The sequence below is a fragment of the Gobio gobio genome, assembly GCF_949357685.1.
Source record: "Gobio gobio genome assembly, chromosome: 7".
Taxonomy (NCBI): domain Eukaryota; kingdom Metazoa; phylum Chordata; class Actinopteri; order Cypriniformes; family Gobionidae; genus Gobio; species Gobio gobio.
Window position 1 is genome coordinate 43,645,403 of NC_137103.1, and position 17,017 is coordinate 43,662,419.

Sequence of the window (17,017 nt, forward strand, 5' to 3'; positions counted from 1 at the left end):
AGAGAAGTAAGGACAGCTTCAAAATGGTTTAAGAGAGCGAGATAGTGAGAGGGAGCTTGTAAAAGTAGGGAAATACAATTTGAGAGGGCCAGTGTAGGTCATCACAGGTGCTCTCTGAGATGAGAAGACTGCGTCTGTCATCACAGAAAGAGTCTGGTTACAAGCGCTTTTAATACCAAATAACTGTGAGAATATATTCATAGGAGGAAAGTGTATTGCATCACCTGCAAGTTAGCAGTGCATAATAAACTAGGGGAAATCCACAAATCCTGGTTGCACATTTGTCTTTATAGAGAATTGAAGAGAAATATTAAACCCTGAACTTTTATCGCAAGACAATTCAATTATATTGTGTTTGCACTGCAGTGCTTTGTTTGCAGATTACTGGTTAAGTAAAATTGTCTAATATTATTATATTTGCAGTAATGTAAATTCAGTCTGATGGGATAATTATTTCCCCCCCTACCTACTGCCCGTATGACAATTTGCCAGTTGTATCTCAAGGGTATTCATCAAATTAAATCAGTGCTATTTTAGTATTATTTATATATAATTATACAGTAGCATTTATTAAAAGTCCTGTTCTTCGTGATCCCATTTTTCAAACTTTAGTTAGAGTGTAATGTTGCTGTTAGAGCATAAATAGTACCTGTAAAATTATAAAGCTCAAAGTTCAATGCCAAGCAAGATATTTTATTTAACAGAAGTTCCCTTTCAAAGCCTACAGCGAACGGCCGGTTTGGACTACATCCCTGTACATCCTGCTTTAAAGACGTCAGTAGAACAGTTTGTTGACTAACCTCCGCCCACAAGATGCAAAAAAGGGGGCATAGTCTTGTTGCTCTCCCGCTTGGAGAAGAGGAAGTGTTGCGTTCGGTTGCGTTTGTAGTGTGTTTGTGCCCATGTCGTCGAGACGCTGTTATTTTCATCCTGGAGTCAAATCACCTTTGTTTGGCCTTCAGGGACGCTGTACTTTGTACTTTGCATCTCCCCGTTATGGTAAGAGGCGTGACCTTTCCGGGCAACGTGCGCTAAGCTGCTGTCGAATCACTGCACGGGAACCGCTGGCACAATCAGAACTCGTTACGTATTTCTGAAGGAGGGACTTCATAGAACAGGGAAATCCTCAAGCTGTTTTTAGGACAGTGAAAACAGCGGTATACAGATAAGTAAATTGTGTGGAAAAATACTGTTTTTTTTACACGAAAAAACAGGAAAAACGGGACCTTTAATATTTTGAATTATATATATATATATATATATATATATATACAGTGAGGAAAATAAGAATGTGAACACCCTGCTATTTTGCAAGTTCTCCCACTTAGAAATCATGGAGGGGTCTGAAATTGTCATCGTAGGTACATGTCCACTGTGAGAGACATAAACTTAAAAAGAAAAATTCAGAAATCACAATGTATGATTTTTTTAACTATTTATTTGTATGATACAGCCGCAAATAAGTATTTGAACTCCTGAGAAAATCAATGTTAATATTTGTTACAGCCAAATTACAGAGGTCTGTAATTTGGTTTGCAATTACAGAGGTCAAACGTTTCCTGTAGTTTTCACCAGGTTTGCTCACACTGCAAGAGGGATTTTGGCCCACTCCTCCACACAGATCTTCTCTAGATCAGTCAGGTTTCTGGCCTGTCGCTGAGAAACACGGAGTTTGAGCTCCCTCCAAAGATTCTCTTTTGGGGTTAGGTCTGGAGACTGGCTAGGCCACGCCAGAACCTTGATATGCTTCTTACAGAGCCACTCCTTGGTTATTCTGGCTGTGTGCTTCGGGTCATTGTCATGTTGGAAGACCCAGCCTCGACCCATCTTCAATGCTCTAACTGAGGGAAGGAGGTTGTTCCCCAAAATCTCGCAATACAAGGCCCCGGTCATCCTCTCCTTAATACAGTGCAGTCGCCCTGTCCCATGTGCAGAAAAACACCCCCAAAGCATGATGCTACCACCCCCATGTTTCACAGTAGGGATGGTGTTCTTGGGATGGTACTCATCATTCTTCTTCCTCCAAACACGTTTAGTGGAATTATGACCAAAAAGTTCTATTTTGGTCTCATCTGACCACATGACTTTCTCCCATGACTCCTCTGGATCATCCAAATGGTCATTGGCAAACTTAAGACTGGCCTGGACATGTGCTGGTTTAAGCAGGGGAACCTTCTGTGCCATGCATGATTTCAAACAATGACGTCTTAGTGTATTACCAACAGTAACCTTGGAAACGGTGGTCCCAGCTCTTTTCAGGTCATTGACCAGCTCCTCCTGTGTAGTTCTGGGCTGATTTCTCACTTTTCTTAGGATCATTAAGACCCCACGAGGTGAGATCTTGCATGGAGCCCCAGTCCGAGGGAGATTGACAGTCATGTTTAGCTTCTTCCATTTTCTAATGATTGCTCCAACAGTGGACCTTTTTTCACCAAGCTGCTTGGCAATTTCCCTGTAGCCCTTTCCAGCCTTGTGGAGGTGTACAATTTTGTCTCTAGTGTCTTTGGACAGCTCTTTGGTCTTGGCCATGTTAGTAGTTGGATTCTTACTGATTGTATGGGGTGGACAGGTGTCTTTATGCAGCTAACAACCTCAAACAGGTGCATCTAATTTAGGATAATAAATGGAGTGGAGGTGGACATTTTAAAGGCAGACTAACAGGTCTTTGAGGGTCAGAATTCTAGCTGATAGACAGGTGTTCAAATACTTATTTGCAGCTGTATCATACAAATAAATAGTTAAAAAATCATACATTGTGATTTCTGGATTTCTTTTTTTAGATTATGTCTCTCACAGTGGACATGCACCTACGATGACAATTTCAGACCCCTCCATGATTTCTAAGTGGGAGAACTTGCAAAATAGTAGGGTGTTCAAATACTTATTTTCCTCACTGTATTAGGGCTGGGCAAATTAACGAGTTAATGAGGGCGATTAATTTTTTCAGCTTAACTCATTAAAATATTTAACGCAAATAACGCAGTGTCCATTTTTATATCCATTTTTGCCTAGCGTTACATGATCACGCTCCTATTCACGTAAATGCTTCCAAGCGCGACGAGAGCGCTGTATGTCAATGTCCTGTCTGTGTGGCTGAGTCTCATATCAGGTTATCAAGGGACACTCTGACACACACACACACACACACACACACACACACACACACACACACACACACACACACACACACACACACACACACACACACACACACACACACACACACACACACACACACACACACACACGACGCACAGACAGACTTGCGTCAGTGCCTGCTCACATTGAGTTCTCCTTTGCTCTTGAACAAACAATAACAACAACACAGAGAATTTTGAGTATTCTCATATTAGGAGTCTTAAATTAGTTAAATAACGTCTTAAACTGACTTAAAGAGTTGTGAGGAAATGAGATGCGCGGGACAGCGCGTGAGATCCGCGGCTGTTCTTAAAGTGACAGGAGCACTGATGATGCATGTCATTAATGTCATTAACAACGGGAACAGAGAAAATTGTAGCTTTAATGATGATTAATCTATATTTCATGTATTATTTATGCAGTTAAGAAAGGTGTTTGATGACTATTACATTTCTGTATATGTCTAACAGGGAAGGCCATGGGTAAATATAACATTTATTATTTTGGGTTTATGTAAAGATTGTTTTAAGTTCACTTAAATTAAAAGTAGTTTTTTTTAAAGCCTAATAAATGTTGAAATTGGGAGCTTTCAGTTACACTGTAACATCATTAATGTGAATGAGACATCAGTGATGCTGGCCTTCATTCATTAAAACAAGACAATACAACACATATTTAAAATATACTGTCTTTAAATTGTTTCTACATTAATTTGGAGAGTAACTGAAATTATTACAATATCAAAATATTAAAAAACGTAAAATATTAAAAACTTGCGATTTAATTGCGATTAATTACAGAAAAAAAGTTTTGATTAATTAGTTATTTTTTGAATAGATTCCCAGCACTATATATATATATATATATATTAGTGGTGGGCATAGACCACTAACTAATAACATGCCCACCACTAATAAATAAATATATATATATATAAAATTTATTCTGTATTTTAGTATTTTTATGTGCTTTTTGTAGCTTTATTTTTTAAAAATATTTATTTATTTTAATAATTTTAGTACCTAAAACTTAAGTTTAAGTTTTTCATCTAATATATTTTGGCTTCATTTCAATTACTGAAAATGACTTATAATAACAAAACTGAACCGAATTGATGGAAATATCAAAATATGAATAATTATGTTGCTAATATAAAACTAGTGGTCAATACACAAAAGTCAGGATACAGAGTTCTTCTATATCCCAGTTGAACACACTCATTTTATGGCATTGACTTTATCTTATTTATTATTTGCTTAGTTAAAATATACTAATTAGGTCTAGTGCAAGATTACAAGATATTAAAACACATATTTAGATTTGTGATTCCACAGGCATTTATCATCGTGTTGCTGCATTGCTTGAAGTCTTAAGTAAACTTTTTACACATAAATGAGTACTTAAATATAAAAATAGCCACGTCTGCTGGATATTTTTCACATTTTCCCAGAAGAGTGTATCAATGCTAATAACGGTTATATGTCAAACCTGAGTGAGGACTCAATTCTAATTGGAAACAAAACAGTGACACATAAAACGCATAATGAATGAGGAATGTGGCTTGCTTTACAGAATGTCAACAGTCTAGACTTATGACTTGCAGCACGGTCAGATCTGAGAGTGTGTTTCCCACTGTACTTATTAACATGATGGTAGCAGCTCTGAAAGAGAAATCCCCCAATTTAAGATGAGCCGAGAATACATGAGTGGACTGGCTAAAGCAGTCTGGGAATGGAAAGAGGGGTTTATTTCAACCATATTCAAATGGGTTTGCGTTAAGCTGGGAAAGAGGATGATGCTTTACTAACAGGATGTTGCTCAGACAGTTCTTTTATTATGGCAGTTCTTTACTAAAACCACGTGAGCTGCCTATAGAAGCAGGTTTCCGAGGCATTATGCATTGTGATTAAATCATTAAGACATAAAACCAATTTGGCACCATATTATTATTATATCATATCCATTATGAATACACATAATTCATCCAGGACAGTCTTTGCATTCAAAACTTCAACCTACACTGGCTGACCTGATGCGTCTCCTACAGTAATAATTGATGGTCTAGCCTAGTAAGGTCACCGATGGGGATAATGTAAATGGGATTGCTAGGATATGATAAATTAAACAATAAGCCCTTAGTGTCCCTCAGGGTTGAGGTCAGTGCAGTCCAATGGTGTTCATTATGGGTCATGGGAGAAATGCTAATCTGTATGCTTTAAAATACACAAATGTCTGCAGAACTGTGAAGGAGGAGGGAACAAATCTCTTTATGCCATGCGTATGCAATCTTTTCCCAGCAAGCAAGTGTAATCTGAGGTAATGGTGTGGGGATTACACCCGCCGTGCCTGCTGAAGGGAAAAAAAATCACTGCCTCCGCTCCATACTCTTTTCTTACAGGACTGTATCACATCCAGACATACACAACCGTTCAAATGTTTCAGGTAAAAAAAAAAAAAAAAAAAAAAAAAATGAATGCTTTTATTCAGCAAGGATGCAATAAATTGGTTAAAACTGAAAGGTTTTCTATTTCATATGAAGTTCCCAAAAAAGCAACACATCAGCATATTGAAATGATTTCTGAAGGATCACGTGACGGAAGACTGGAGTAATGATGCTGAAAATTCAGCATTGCCATCACAGGAATAAATTACATTTTAAAATATATTTAAATAGAAAACAGTTACTTTAAATTGTAACAATATTTCCCAATATTATTGATACATTTTTAATCAAACAAACGCAGCCTTGATGAGCATAAGACACTTATTTGAAAAATATAAAATTTATACTGACCCAAGACATTTGAGCGGTAGTGTACATGGTCATTTTGATGTAGCACACAAAACTGAAATTCACTTTAAAAATCAGATTGACTTCTAATGCACACACAAAAACCCAGGCACAAAATCACAGGCCTCTGAAGCAAGCATGAACATGCATAAAGGAAGTGACAATCAAATCAAATCAAATGACCACGACTGGCAGCCATTCTGTTGCCTTCCACTTCCTCTGCACACACTGCAGGTACGTCTCATGATCTAAAGAGCTTTTCAAAGATTAATGAGCCTACATTAACATTAATCGTCTATCAAAATGCAATTATCTTTGCGTTTGCAGAGCTGAGGTAGAGAGGAGGGAAACGTACATTTCAGGGTAAACAATCTTGACTTTTGCACAGCTGTACCTGCAAACAGAGAAATTGCTTGCTTGTACCACATAAAAAAACAAATATGTCACACTGGCCTGGATTTTCAATCTGGAGCTTATCAAATTTTCAAAACATTAAGGCAGAAAAATTATTATGATTATAATGTTAGTGGAAGAAAACAGGTGAGTGTAGGAAGGTTACAAGACAAGAAAAAATTTTTTTTTAGCAAAGGAAAAGAGAGAGTTTCAGCATTGAGGCCTCTGAAAAACGTGGAAAGATTGAGAGCTCTCAAGAGCCATACATTACAGTCTGGGGAGAAAATCACTGCCTACTCAGAAAATATGAAGGCGGCACCCTGATTTATGTTCATATTGGAGCCATGCAAAAAAAGCTTCCGTCCATAGGATTGTCCTATTGAACGCATTTTGTCAAAACATATTGGTGGGAGTGGTCAGATATTTTCATTGACATTTGACTCATGGCTGTAAGTGGAAGCCACATAGACTGGGTAAACCCACCCTGATCTGCCGCCAATTTGATTTCGCCCTGCAACTCAGTCTGGAAACCTGTACATTCATTTCTACTGCTTCTGTTACACTTTTGCGGGAACCAATCACAGACTGGCTTATCCACCTGGCGCGCTATTGGCGGGTTTAACACGATGACGGATAGAGAAGCGATGGGTCGTTGCCAAGCCTGTAGTGCTCCTCTCAGAAACTAAAGCTTCCGCGCCTCGATACCGGGGGGGTGGTTGGTCCCAGTATAGCTCATAAACTCCACCCCTCCATGTATTTGAATTGTTTAGTTTGTCTTGTGTCCATTCTATTACACTTCAAATAATTGTTTCCAAAAGCTGGTTGCTGTCATTTAAGGCAGTTTTTATCACATTTCATTTCAAGTGTTTGTTTTTTAAATAAGTTTAGTTTTAGTGAGTTATTTTGATACTATAAAAACGGGGGGTGTGACGTCATGATTGACAGCTGAGATTGACGGTTTCTCTGAGTGAAGTTGTCACTGAGGCACTAACGGACTTTTTTCTGGATTTTTGGGAGGAGATTGGAGCTTTAGCTTTCATTTCTACATTTCCATAACTGTTTATTTCACACCATCATTAATTGTTCAGCATTTGTGTGAGTGTGGGCGGGCTTTTGATAATCGCGCCTCTACTTCCTGTTCTCTACTGCGCAACTCCGGTCCTGAGATCGCTACTGCGCAGACTCTGTCCCAAGATGTCAGCGCCGTGTGCGGCCTACGAAAGCTTCAACTATGGTAAGCGGAAGTCAATGAAGTCGTGTCGTCCATATTTTTTTACGGTCTATGGTCGTTGCCCGTTGATCACTCCTCTTGTGCAGTAGAAAATACATAGCTGACCCCCCAGACCAATGTTCAATCTTAAATTGTCACACAAATCTGGTTTGCTATCTTTGTGGGGAGTCTCCATAGCAGTGGCGGCTGGTGATAATTATTTTTTTTTCGCGGGAGGGAGGAGGGGGGCAGTATCAAGATGCATGTTGACTAAATTCAAGCATTACAGAGAAAACAGTGTCTTCACTTTTATCTTTTTACACATTCATTTCCCACATATAATTGAATAAGGAAATGAAAAACAAAAGAAAACAGCAACAACAGACTAGCATGTTGACTACTTGAACATACATTTTGCTATCCTTTCTTTCTGGCCAGCAAATTTCTCAATGACTCTCTGATTAAAGTCAGTCATCTCAGTAGTGTCATGACGTTTGCATTGTTCAGTTAGATATTTGAGGTCTCTTACCCCCGTTGCATCCAGCCAGCCACCTACATTTCTCATTACAGCTCCGAGTGCAGCTGCGTCCTCTGTCACTGGCCTGCTGCTGGATTTGTAAATCGCGTTGGTCCGGTTCGGGACCTTCCAACGAACGCTTTGTGAAAGAATTTGGTTTAACTGCTGCCATCTCTACGGAACTGATCATCCTAACAAGGTTTTGGCGGAGTCTGAGTGACTGTGTCGCCTGCGCACTTTCGCTTTAGTGGCCAAGAACGGAAAGTTGAATGACAGGTGACGAGAACCAATCAGATTGGATAAAATAACATGCATCCAAGTCTGATTCGCCAGGGACACAACGACCTGCGTCCGGAGGAGGATCTTTAAGAACCAATTAGAGACCAGCTTCAGGTCACATGCTGCCCGTATATTTTTAGACTCAGATAGACATCCATTTATCTGGCGTCCCTCACGCATGAAACCGCATGAAACATATTGAAGAACATATAAAATAGTTAACCGATCAAAGCCAGTTTTTATTAAATGCTGAGGCTCTTACTAACAGCCGGCACATCGTATCAGTAAACTATTTTATTTTTATTTCACTTTTATATAATTTTTGTATACGTGTATATTTCTGGAATTTTGATGGGGGCGGCGCCCCAGCGCCCTCTATTGACCAGCCGCCACTGCTCCATAGACATAATGGTTTTTACTGTACAAACTGTACATTCTATCCCCTTACACTAACCAGGCTAAACCTACTTATCACAGAAAACTTTCTGCATTTTTACATTTTCAAAAAACTCTTTCTTTATGATTTATAAACTTGTTTCCTCATGGGGACCTCAATTTAGGTCCCCACGGTAACAAGTCCCCACACTGTAAAAAAAAGTTGCTGCCTTAAACATCAGTTGATTGTATTGTTGCTGCCTTGTAAATTTAAGTAATTTCAACTTAAATTACATTAAATTGACTTAAAAAAATCGTATTACTTATTTTGATGAGTTAAAGCAATGTAAAAACATTTGTCATAACTTATTGATAATATATTTTTTTTGCAGTGCACGAGTCAGTGTGTATGACACACACAGAAAATGTGTGCCTCATAGAAATCATCATAGAAAACTTAAAAACATCAGTTAGTATAATGTATAGGCTGTTTTCCTCATTTAGCAACATGCTGACACCAAAACTCTATTAAAGGCACTTGTGAATCTATGTAGCGTTTTAAATCACTCATTTATGAGGTTTCATTTCAGTTAGAATGCTGCCTTAGAAGGATGTGTCAAAGTTTTGGAAAAGAGCCAAATTCTCTCACTCAAAAGCCTGATAACATAAATATTTTTTCCCTGTGTATTAATAAACCCAAGCTACACTGTGTTTTCTAGCTCAGTGTGAGTGAGCAGTGCACTGCAGTTCCTATCAGTTGATCCACGTCTCTCGCAGGACTAAATCCAAAACCATTCCGTAGTCAGAGCACAGGCAGCTTTGCCCCATTCACTCTGGTCCCAGTGTATTTAAAACAGATTACTTCTGCAGCCCGGACAGCCAATCAATACTCACTCTGATTACAATAAGCCACAAGATGGCCGCGCCACACAATATTTATCCCCAGAGTGGACTTCGGTGTAATTAGAAATCAATGGCTCACACAGTCCATTAATGCAGCGGACGTGCTGATAGAGCAACAGAGATTGTCTCATGCGTGAGTGTTAAAAGCCCTGAAGAGAACAGGCGACTTTATGAAAGAGCTGATCAGCTAAAGGCAACCCCCTTTTAAATATAATGTTCAGTCAGGGGATTCTACATTAACATGTGTTTATAGGGGCTAACCGAGGTTTTTAAAGTGACACTGACTGAGCTCACAAAGTGTGCAATATCTATGCAATCAAGGCTTATACAAAACACTGGTGACCATAAATCATCATAAATTGGTAGGTATCAGTATAGAGCAGGTGTCTTCGAATACAATTGAATGTATTTGAACATACATATGGTGCCATTTTTATATATTTACATAGAGTAAAGAGATTGATGCAAGCATCACTATAATCTATGCACCATTTGTTTACTGCATGCACTGCTTTGTGACATCGATGCTGAATGATATGAAGTATTTTGAGTTTGCAATCCAAATACAATATGACAAGATAAAAAGGGCATGTACTGCAAAATACTGGCAAGAAAACCTCTTTCTTTTAAGTCGTAGTTACAGACTATACACATTAAAACAAAGTGTGACCAGTCCAATTCACAAACAAATGACTTATGAATCGGTTCTTTTAGTGCATAAAACTACAGAGTGAATCTGTGAAGTCTGATGACTCTTTTAATGAATCCTTCAAAAAGACTCAACTCAATGAATCCCTTTAAAGCTGTCAATATAATTAAACTACAGTCTATTTACAGTATACAATTATACTACAGTCTATTTAAACAATATCATATAGGCAAAATTATGTTCTAAATATTGGCACAGCTCTGATTCGGCCATAGATCAGTCACGTTGATATTCCGACCAACAGCAACATCAGTTCAATAAACAAGAAGATAATAATGAGTTTTTTGCAAATTGTCTCGTTTTTTCCGCCAACGAAAATAGATCAGAGCAAATCAACAGCAGAAACTGTTGTGGATCTATTGTTCTTTGAATTACGAAATCGCATTGGTAAATTCGTATTGATACCCAGTTCTACTTATCTACTTGTGTTATTAACTTTAATAACACATTTTAATGCAGGAGGAACAATGTGAGCACATGTGAGATGTTTCGGAAACAAAGTTAGAGAGGCCAGGTTGAGATGGTTTGGACATGTTCAGAGGAGGGAGAGTGAATATATCGGTAAAAGGATGCTGAGGTTAGAGCGGCCAGGCAGGAGGTTCGAGAGGAAGACCAAAGAGGAGGTTTATGGATGTAGTGAAGGAGGACATGAAGGTAGTCGGTCTGAGAGAAGAGGATGCAGGGGATAGGGCTAGATGGAGGCAGATGATTTGCTGTGGCGACCCCTCTAGGGAACAGCCGAAAGGAAAATAATGTAAAATTATACTTCGCTTTAATTTAGCTCTACTCCAGCTTCACTTAAAAACATAACTTAATATTGTATTTTTGTAACACATTATTACATTTTTTCCACAAAAATTAGGATCCAACAGATTTATGGTTCCTCTACAATGCCATCGCAGACGCCGCAATGGGCTCCTGCTGAAGACCCTCGATATGGAGAGATCTTGCACTCATCAAACGAATCTCAGAAAGGATTTGTCTCCATGTTTAGCAATCATGTTTCAAAACGAAAGCTTTAAGGGAATGAAAAATCCTCCTGTTCCATCATTATTGGATTACCATCTCTACACCCATACTGCTTCCCCCATAAACTGCTCTGATTAAATTAACTTCCTTCCCAACTCGCTTTTGACCTTTTGAATGATGTCCTCCATTCCCTAAGAGACGGATTTAAATTGTGTCTGTCACTTATTAAGTGTTTGTCATTTTGCAGTGATGTGAACTTCTCTAAAGCCTTCTGCGCGTTTCCTGTCTCTGTGGAGGATGTGTATTCGTGAAAAAAATCTCTGAGTAAAAGTGAGGAGTGTGACCTGTGAAGACCCACCGCAGAGAAAGTGATTGTGTCCTTCTGTCTCTTCACCCTCATCCACACTTTTTATCCTCTCTTATACCTGTAACCACATCTGACTGGGATTAGACTCAACCATCTTTTTCTCATCCGAGCCAAGTAATCTGCCCCAGCTATTTCATCTGCGCAGAGCGTGGAGCCGCGTGATAGGCTTAGTCATGCAGGTGTCATCATCAGTATTCTGAATGTCCTTTCTGAACAGTTTCCCCACCACAAAACCATCCCATTAATTCCAGACCTGTCAGCAGACCACAGTCGCTTGAAAAAATTATGACAATCAACAAAATTGGAGGGGAGATCTGTCTATCGATTATAACTTCAATCACTCTAGTGACTCCTATATATTGCCAGCTGGCTTTTTTTAGGAAGAAATTGGGGCTTTGACCTTGCAGAAAAAGTTCACTTCTCCTTCTTTCAGCCAATACAAATCAAAGTCTAAATGTTGGCAGAGATCGTATCGACCATCTTAGTACATCAAGTATCAGCCTTTGAACTGCATCAGGGATAGTTCACCAAAAATGTAAAGTTCCATAATCATTTACTCACGCTCACCATTCCAAACCTTTTTTTTCTCTCCATATAATGAAAGTCAATAGGTTCCAGTGTTGCTTTGCCCAGTGACTTTCATTGTATGTGAAAAACACTATTTGAACTATTTGAGCTTTAAAACAGCACTTTATAAAAAGCTATGATTTACAAGGATCATGATTAACAAAATATCACTATCAGCTTTTTAAGTAGCCTAATATTACTGTACACTATATATTAGAAGGATTGAAGAATCATGCAACACTGAGGACTGGAGTTATAGCTGCTGAAAATTCATCTTTAGCATTCATCACAGTCATGTTCTGTTGGTAATAACAGGGTATATGCAGGAATTCAATTTAAGACCCTATAACACGCAATAAAAAAAACGTACAAAGGAAATGCAGAATCACAAAATTGCTTGCAAATTAATTAATTCAAATTGAACAAAGTATTAGTAAACTTGCACTTCCTCATATCTCAATCCCATACCATAATCTCAATATACACAATAGTCACACATGGCAATAAAACAAACAAAATGCATGCATCTTGTTTGCCATTACAAAAGAAAGGCTGGTCCAGTGGTGTGCTATGCTATCTAGCTTTAATAAAATGAGTGGGAAATATGACCAAAAAGTAAACCACAGCAATAAGCAACTGCTTAATATAAGTCAAAAGTTCTCAAGTAATTAAGTAATCAAGTAAATGGTCAGTAATAAAATAAGAACTTATTTATAAATGCCAATAGGACAAATACAAAATAAATATACAGATACAAACAGTGCTTTAAGTTTAGGTAGGTGACTGTTTAATTGTTTTCCCCTGTTGTTGTTGTTTAACATTAACAACACAGACAGGAGTGGGTATAGGCTAGGCTATATTAGGTTGCTTTCACTTTAAGACCTACAGTAATGCACAGATCCAATACTGACACAAGACATGACATAACCGCCAATATGGACATAGGCATAATAATGTGTGTTTTTGATCGTTCAAGGGCTATAAGCCTAGAAATAGAACACATTCGTATACTCGCGCGAGCGCTGAAAGGCGGCAAACACGTGCACAGAATCCGGAGCCAGTCTGACATCGGTCCGTGTGTCATTACCATAGATCAGTACTGAACTGAGTTTGTGGCTTACATCGCTTTTATTAACTTTTTTTAGTGCGATCCGGCATATCATACTTTTATTTGGTCATTATGCGAGACGCCGTTGTGTGCAAGCCTGCCTCAGCTTGTCAAAAATGCGTTTTTACTGTGGTGGTGATAGTAAACATTTAAACTTACATTGTGATATGCTTGAAGTGTTTTAAATATATGGATTTTATTATAGACAAAACAAGTCAAGTGTTGATTTTAGAGAATTAATCTATCAAACATGTGGTTAACTCACGGTCGGCCACTGGTCGCTTGGTCCTCACTTTAAAAAACAAAAACTTTAATTTAACAAAAAAAAATTGCCCCCCAATTTTTTTCTAAATTAACTTAATAAATAAACTAAACGAAATATAACAAATTTGACATTACAAAGCAAGCTGAACTATTTTTATGGCTGTAACAGTGTGTAATAGAGAGGGAGAAAAAAAACACGGCTACAGTCGGACTCGGGACACTGGAGCATTAACCATTGTCATGTTATCATACCAGTCCTGTTCATTTTAAATATTGTGGTTATTGCCAATACCGGTATATTGCCACACCCTAAATTAACACAATGTCGATATTTCGTGCTTTAAATATCAGGGTTATCGTAAATACCGGTATATTGCGACACCCCTACTTCGCTTTCACGATCGTGGAACTGGAAGAACTGGAGAACTGTTAGCTGAAGAATACCTTTTATGTGTCTGTGGTAAAATCCGAAAGAGACAGCAAACTCTAGTTGGACTATTGAAAGAAAGAACTACAACACCCCGGAATAAACACGCTCCCGGAGCACTTTTATTTGTGTGAGTATTACAATATGCAATAGAGGTAGCGTTACATGGACGTAGGAAAATTAAGACCTGTTTAAAATTAGTTAAGACCTAGAACAGCGAATGTAATACTTTTTAAGGCCTAAAATTTAGATTTTGAAATTTAAGACATTTAAGATCCCGCGGGTACCCTGGTTAAGTTTCATTTTAAGGCCCGGGTATACTTAATTTTCTCGTGCACAGTTGAGCATGTGAGCCTTTCAAAGTATATTCCTTTGGCCGGGATTGGGAAAGATGCATTTTGTTTTCAAGCTTTCAGGTTACTCGCACATGCGCTGTTGTACGCGCACCGTCCGCATGGTCACAAAAATGTGGACGTCCGCGGACCCTCTTGATGACACAAATTACGTCACACGGATAGTTCGGGGATGGCCACGGAATGGTGCGTGTACAACAGCGTACAACCATCATCATAACGACGGCCGAAGTATACTTTGGGCTTTAGTTTGCTTCTCTTCAGTTACTTGTTTCCTTTGTTCCAGTTTCCTGCCAGTCTCTTGTCATTTATATTACCTTCTAAATGCCCAGTAGATAACTATGATGAATGTTTTGCAAAAATGTCAGCAAGAAATAGTTCCAACGACAGCTCCACAGGGGACGTCTGGTCACCCTAGACTGTGTGTCCCAATTTGAGACTTCAAAAATCAGGTCCTCCTACTTGCTGAATAGAGGAATACGAAATGCTTATTAGAAATGATGTCTCTTTTTTTTCTGTCAAGCATGTTATTATCTGGCACCTGGACTGTGCATTAATAGAGGTTAAAGGATCTCTCTCTCTCACACACACGACGCACACACACTGGCTGCAGAAGGCAGGCGGTACACTCCCTCTGTGACCAATTTTCAAGCCAGTGTTTGGAAAGAACACAACGCAAGCGCAGAAAAAATAATAAAGAGCGGCATGCTGCACAGACAAAGGGCTAATTAAAAGCTGAGCGGCACAACATGGCTGACAAAAGAGAGGCCTGTTTAAGTAGTTTGTGTAAACATGCCACTGAAGACTACCGGTGCAATCACAGAGAGGAGGAGGACGGGGTGTACCAAACAATGACAGGTGGAGAGAGAGGGAGAGAGAAGAGAGGAGCAGTACACAGAGAAAGAGATATGCAAGAGAGAAATGAATGGTAGAAACATAATAATGAGCCTTACAGCATGTGTCTCTGAGTTAATGCAAGTTGTGCTGCATTAAATAGCCATGTTGGGTGAGTTAAAGGGTTAGTTCACCCAAAAATGAAAATTCTGTCATTAATTACTTACCCTCATGTCGTTCGACACCCGTAAGACCTCCGTTCATCTTCGGAACACAAATGAAGATATTTTAGTTGAAATCTGATGGCTCTGAAAGGCCTCCATTGGCACAATGCACGGTTCACTCTCAAGACCCTTAAAAGGTACTAAAGACGTCGTTACAAAGTCCATCTCACTACAGTGGTTCTAAAATAACTTTATGAATCGGCGATAATAGTTTGTATGCGCAAAATAACCCTAAATAACGACTTAGTGATGACGATTTCAAAACAAGGCATCATGAAGCTTCGAAGCGTTATGAATCAGTGAGTCGATTCAGCGGTTTGAATCGCCAAATTTCAGCAGTTTGGCGGTTTGACACGCGTTCCGAATCATCATTCGGCTCACTGATTCATAACGCTTCGAAGCTTCATGATGCCTTGTTTTGAAATCGTCATCACTATGTAAGTCGTTATTTAGGGTTTTTTTGCGCACAAAAACTATTGTCGCCGATTCATAAAGTTATTGTAGAACCACTGTAGTGAGATGGACTTTGTAACGACGTCTTTAGTACCTTTTAAGGGTCTTGAGAGTGAACCGTGCCATTGTGCCAATGGAGGCCTTTCAGAGCCATCAGATTTCAACTAAAATATCTTCATTTCTGTTCCGAAGATGAACGGAGTAATTAATGACAATTTTCATTTTTGGGTGAACTAATAAAATTCAGGGTTGGTTAAAGGTGCCCAATGATTTTTAAATACCAGGCATAAAATTAAGCATGTCATGTTACACTTATTCTTAGTTTTCACTTATATAAAATCTACTTACACGTGACCAAACCATTTTTTTTTTTTTAATTTTGTATTGGTTTCACGTTTACTCCAATAAACTGCACATGGATTCTCCTTCAACTTGCCATCAGTGGATATTTTTTACAGAAAGCTAGACAAGAGACAATGGGAACATGAGGGCTATTTTTACACCAAGACTAATGACTAAAAAAGACACACATGAACACAATGAACCAATCAGATCATGACGCACGAGACTAGGGAAGCACAAGACATGATCACATGAGGGCAAGGTCACATGACAAACAGGAACCATGACTATAAGACTTTCAAAATAAAAGACATGAAAACAAAGTTGAAACAAGTCATCTGAGCCTTTACTGATTTCTTATTATTATCAGTGTTGAAAACAGTTGTGCTGCTTAAAAGTTTTGTGAAAACTGTGATAGATTTTTCAGAAATCTTTGATGAGAGAAAGTTCAAAAGAACAGCACTTATTTGAAATGGAAATCTTTTGTAGCAGTTTACTGTGACTTTTGACCTATACAGTGCTTCCTTGCTGAATAAAAGTGTTAATTAATTATTATTATTTTTTTTTAATCTTACTGGCCCCAAACTTTTGAACGGTAGTATATGTACTGGGGTGGTCTAATTCTAGAGGAAGTTAGCAAAACAACTGAAATGTCTTGCATCACCTTTAAGCCTTTACATTTCTGTGATATTGTCTTTCAGAGTGAAGCTTGTGGTGGGATTGTGGTCCTTTGGTAAAAATCAATAGTCTGTTTCCAGGTTCTGCATGCTGAAAGTGGGAGATTTTCCAAATAC

General features: G+C 38.5%; 1 protein-coding gene across 4 annotated transcripts in view; it reads right to left on the reverse strand.

Annotated features, from left to right (window-relative positions):
- The window catches only part of erbb4b (erb-b2 receptor tyrosine kinase 4b), a 429,788-nt gene that overhangs the window by 17,649 nt on the left and 395,122 nt on the right, over window positions 1-17,017 (reverse strand). The gene's annotated exons all lie outside the window — the stretch shown is intronic.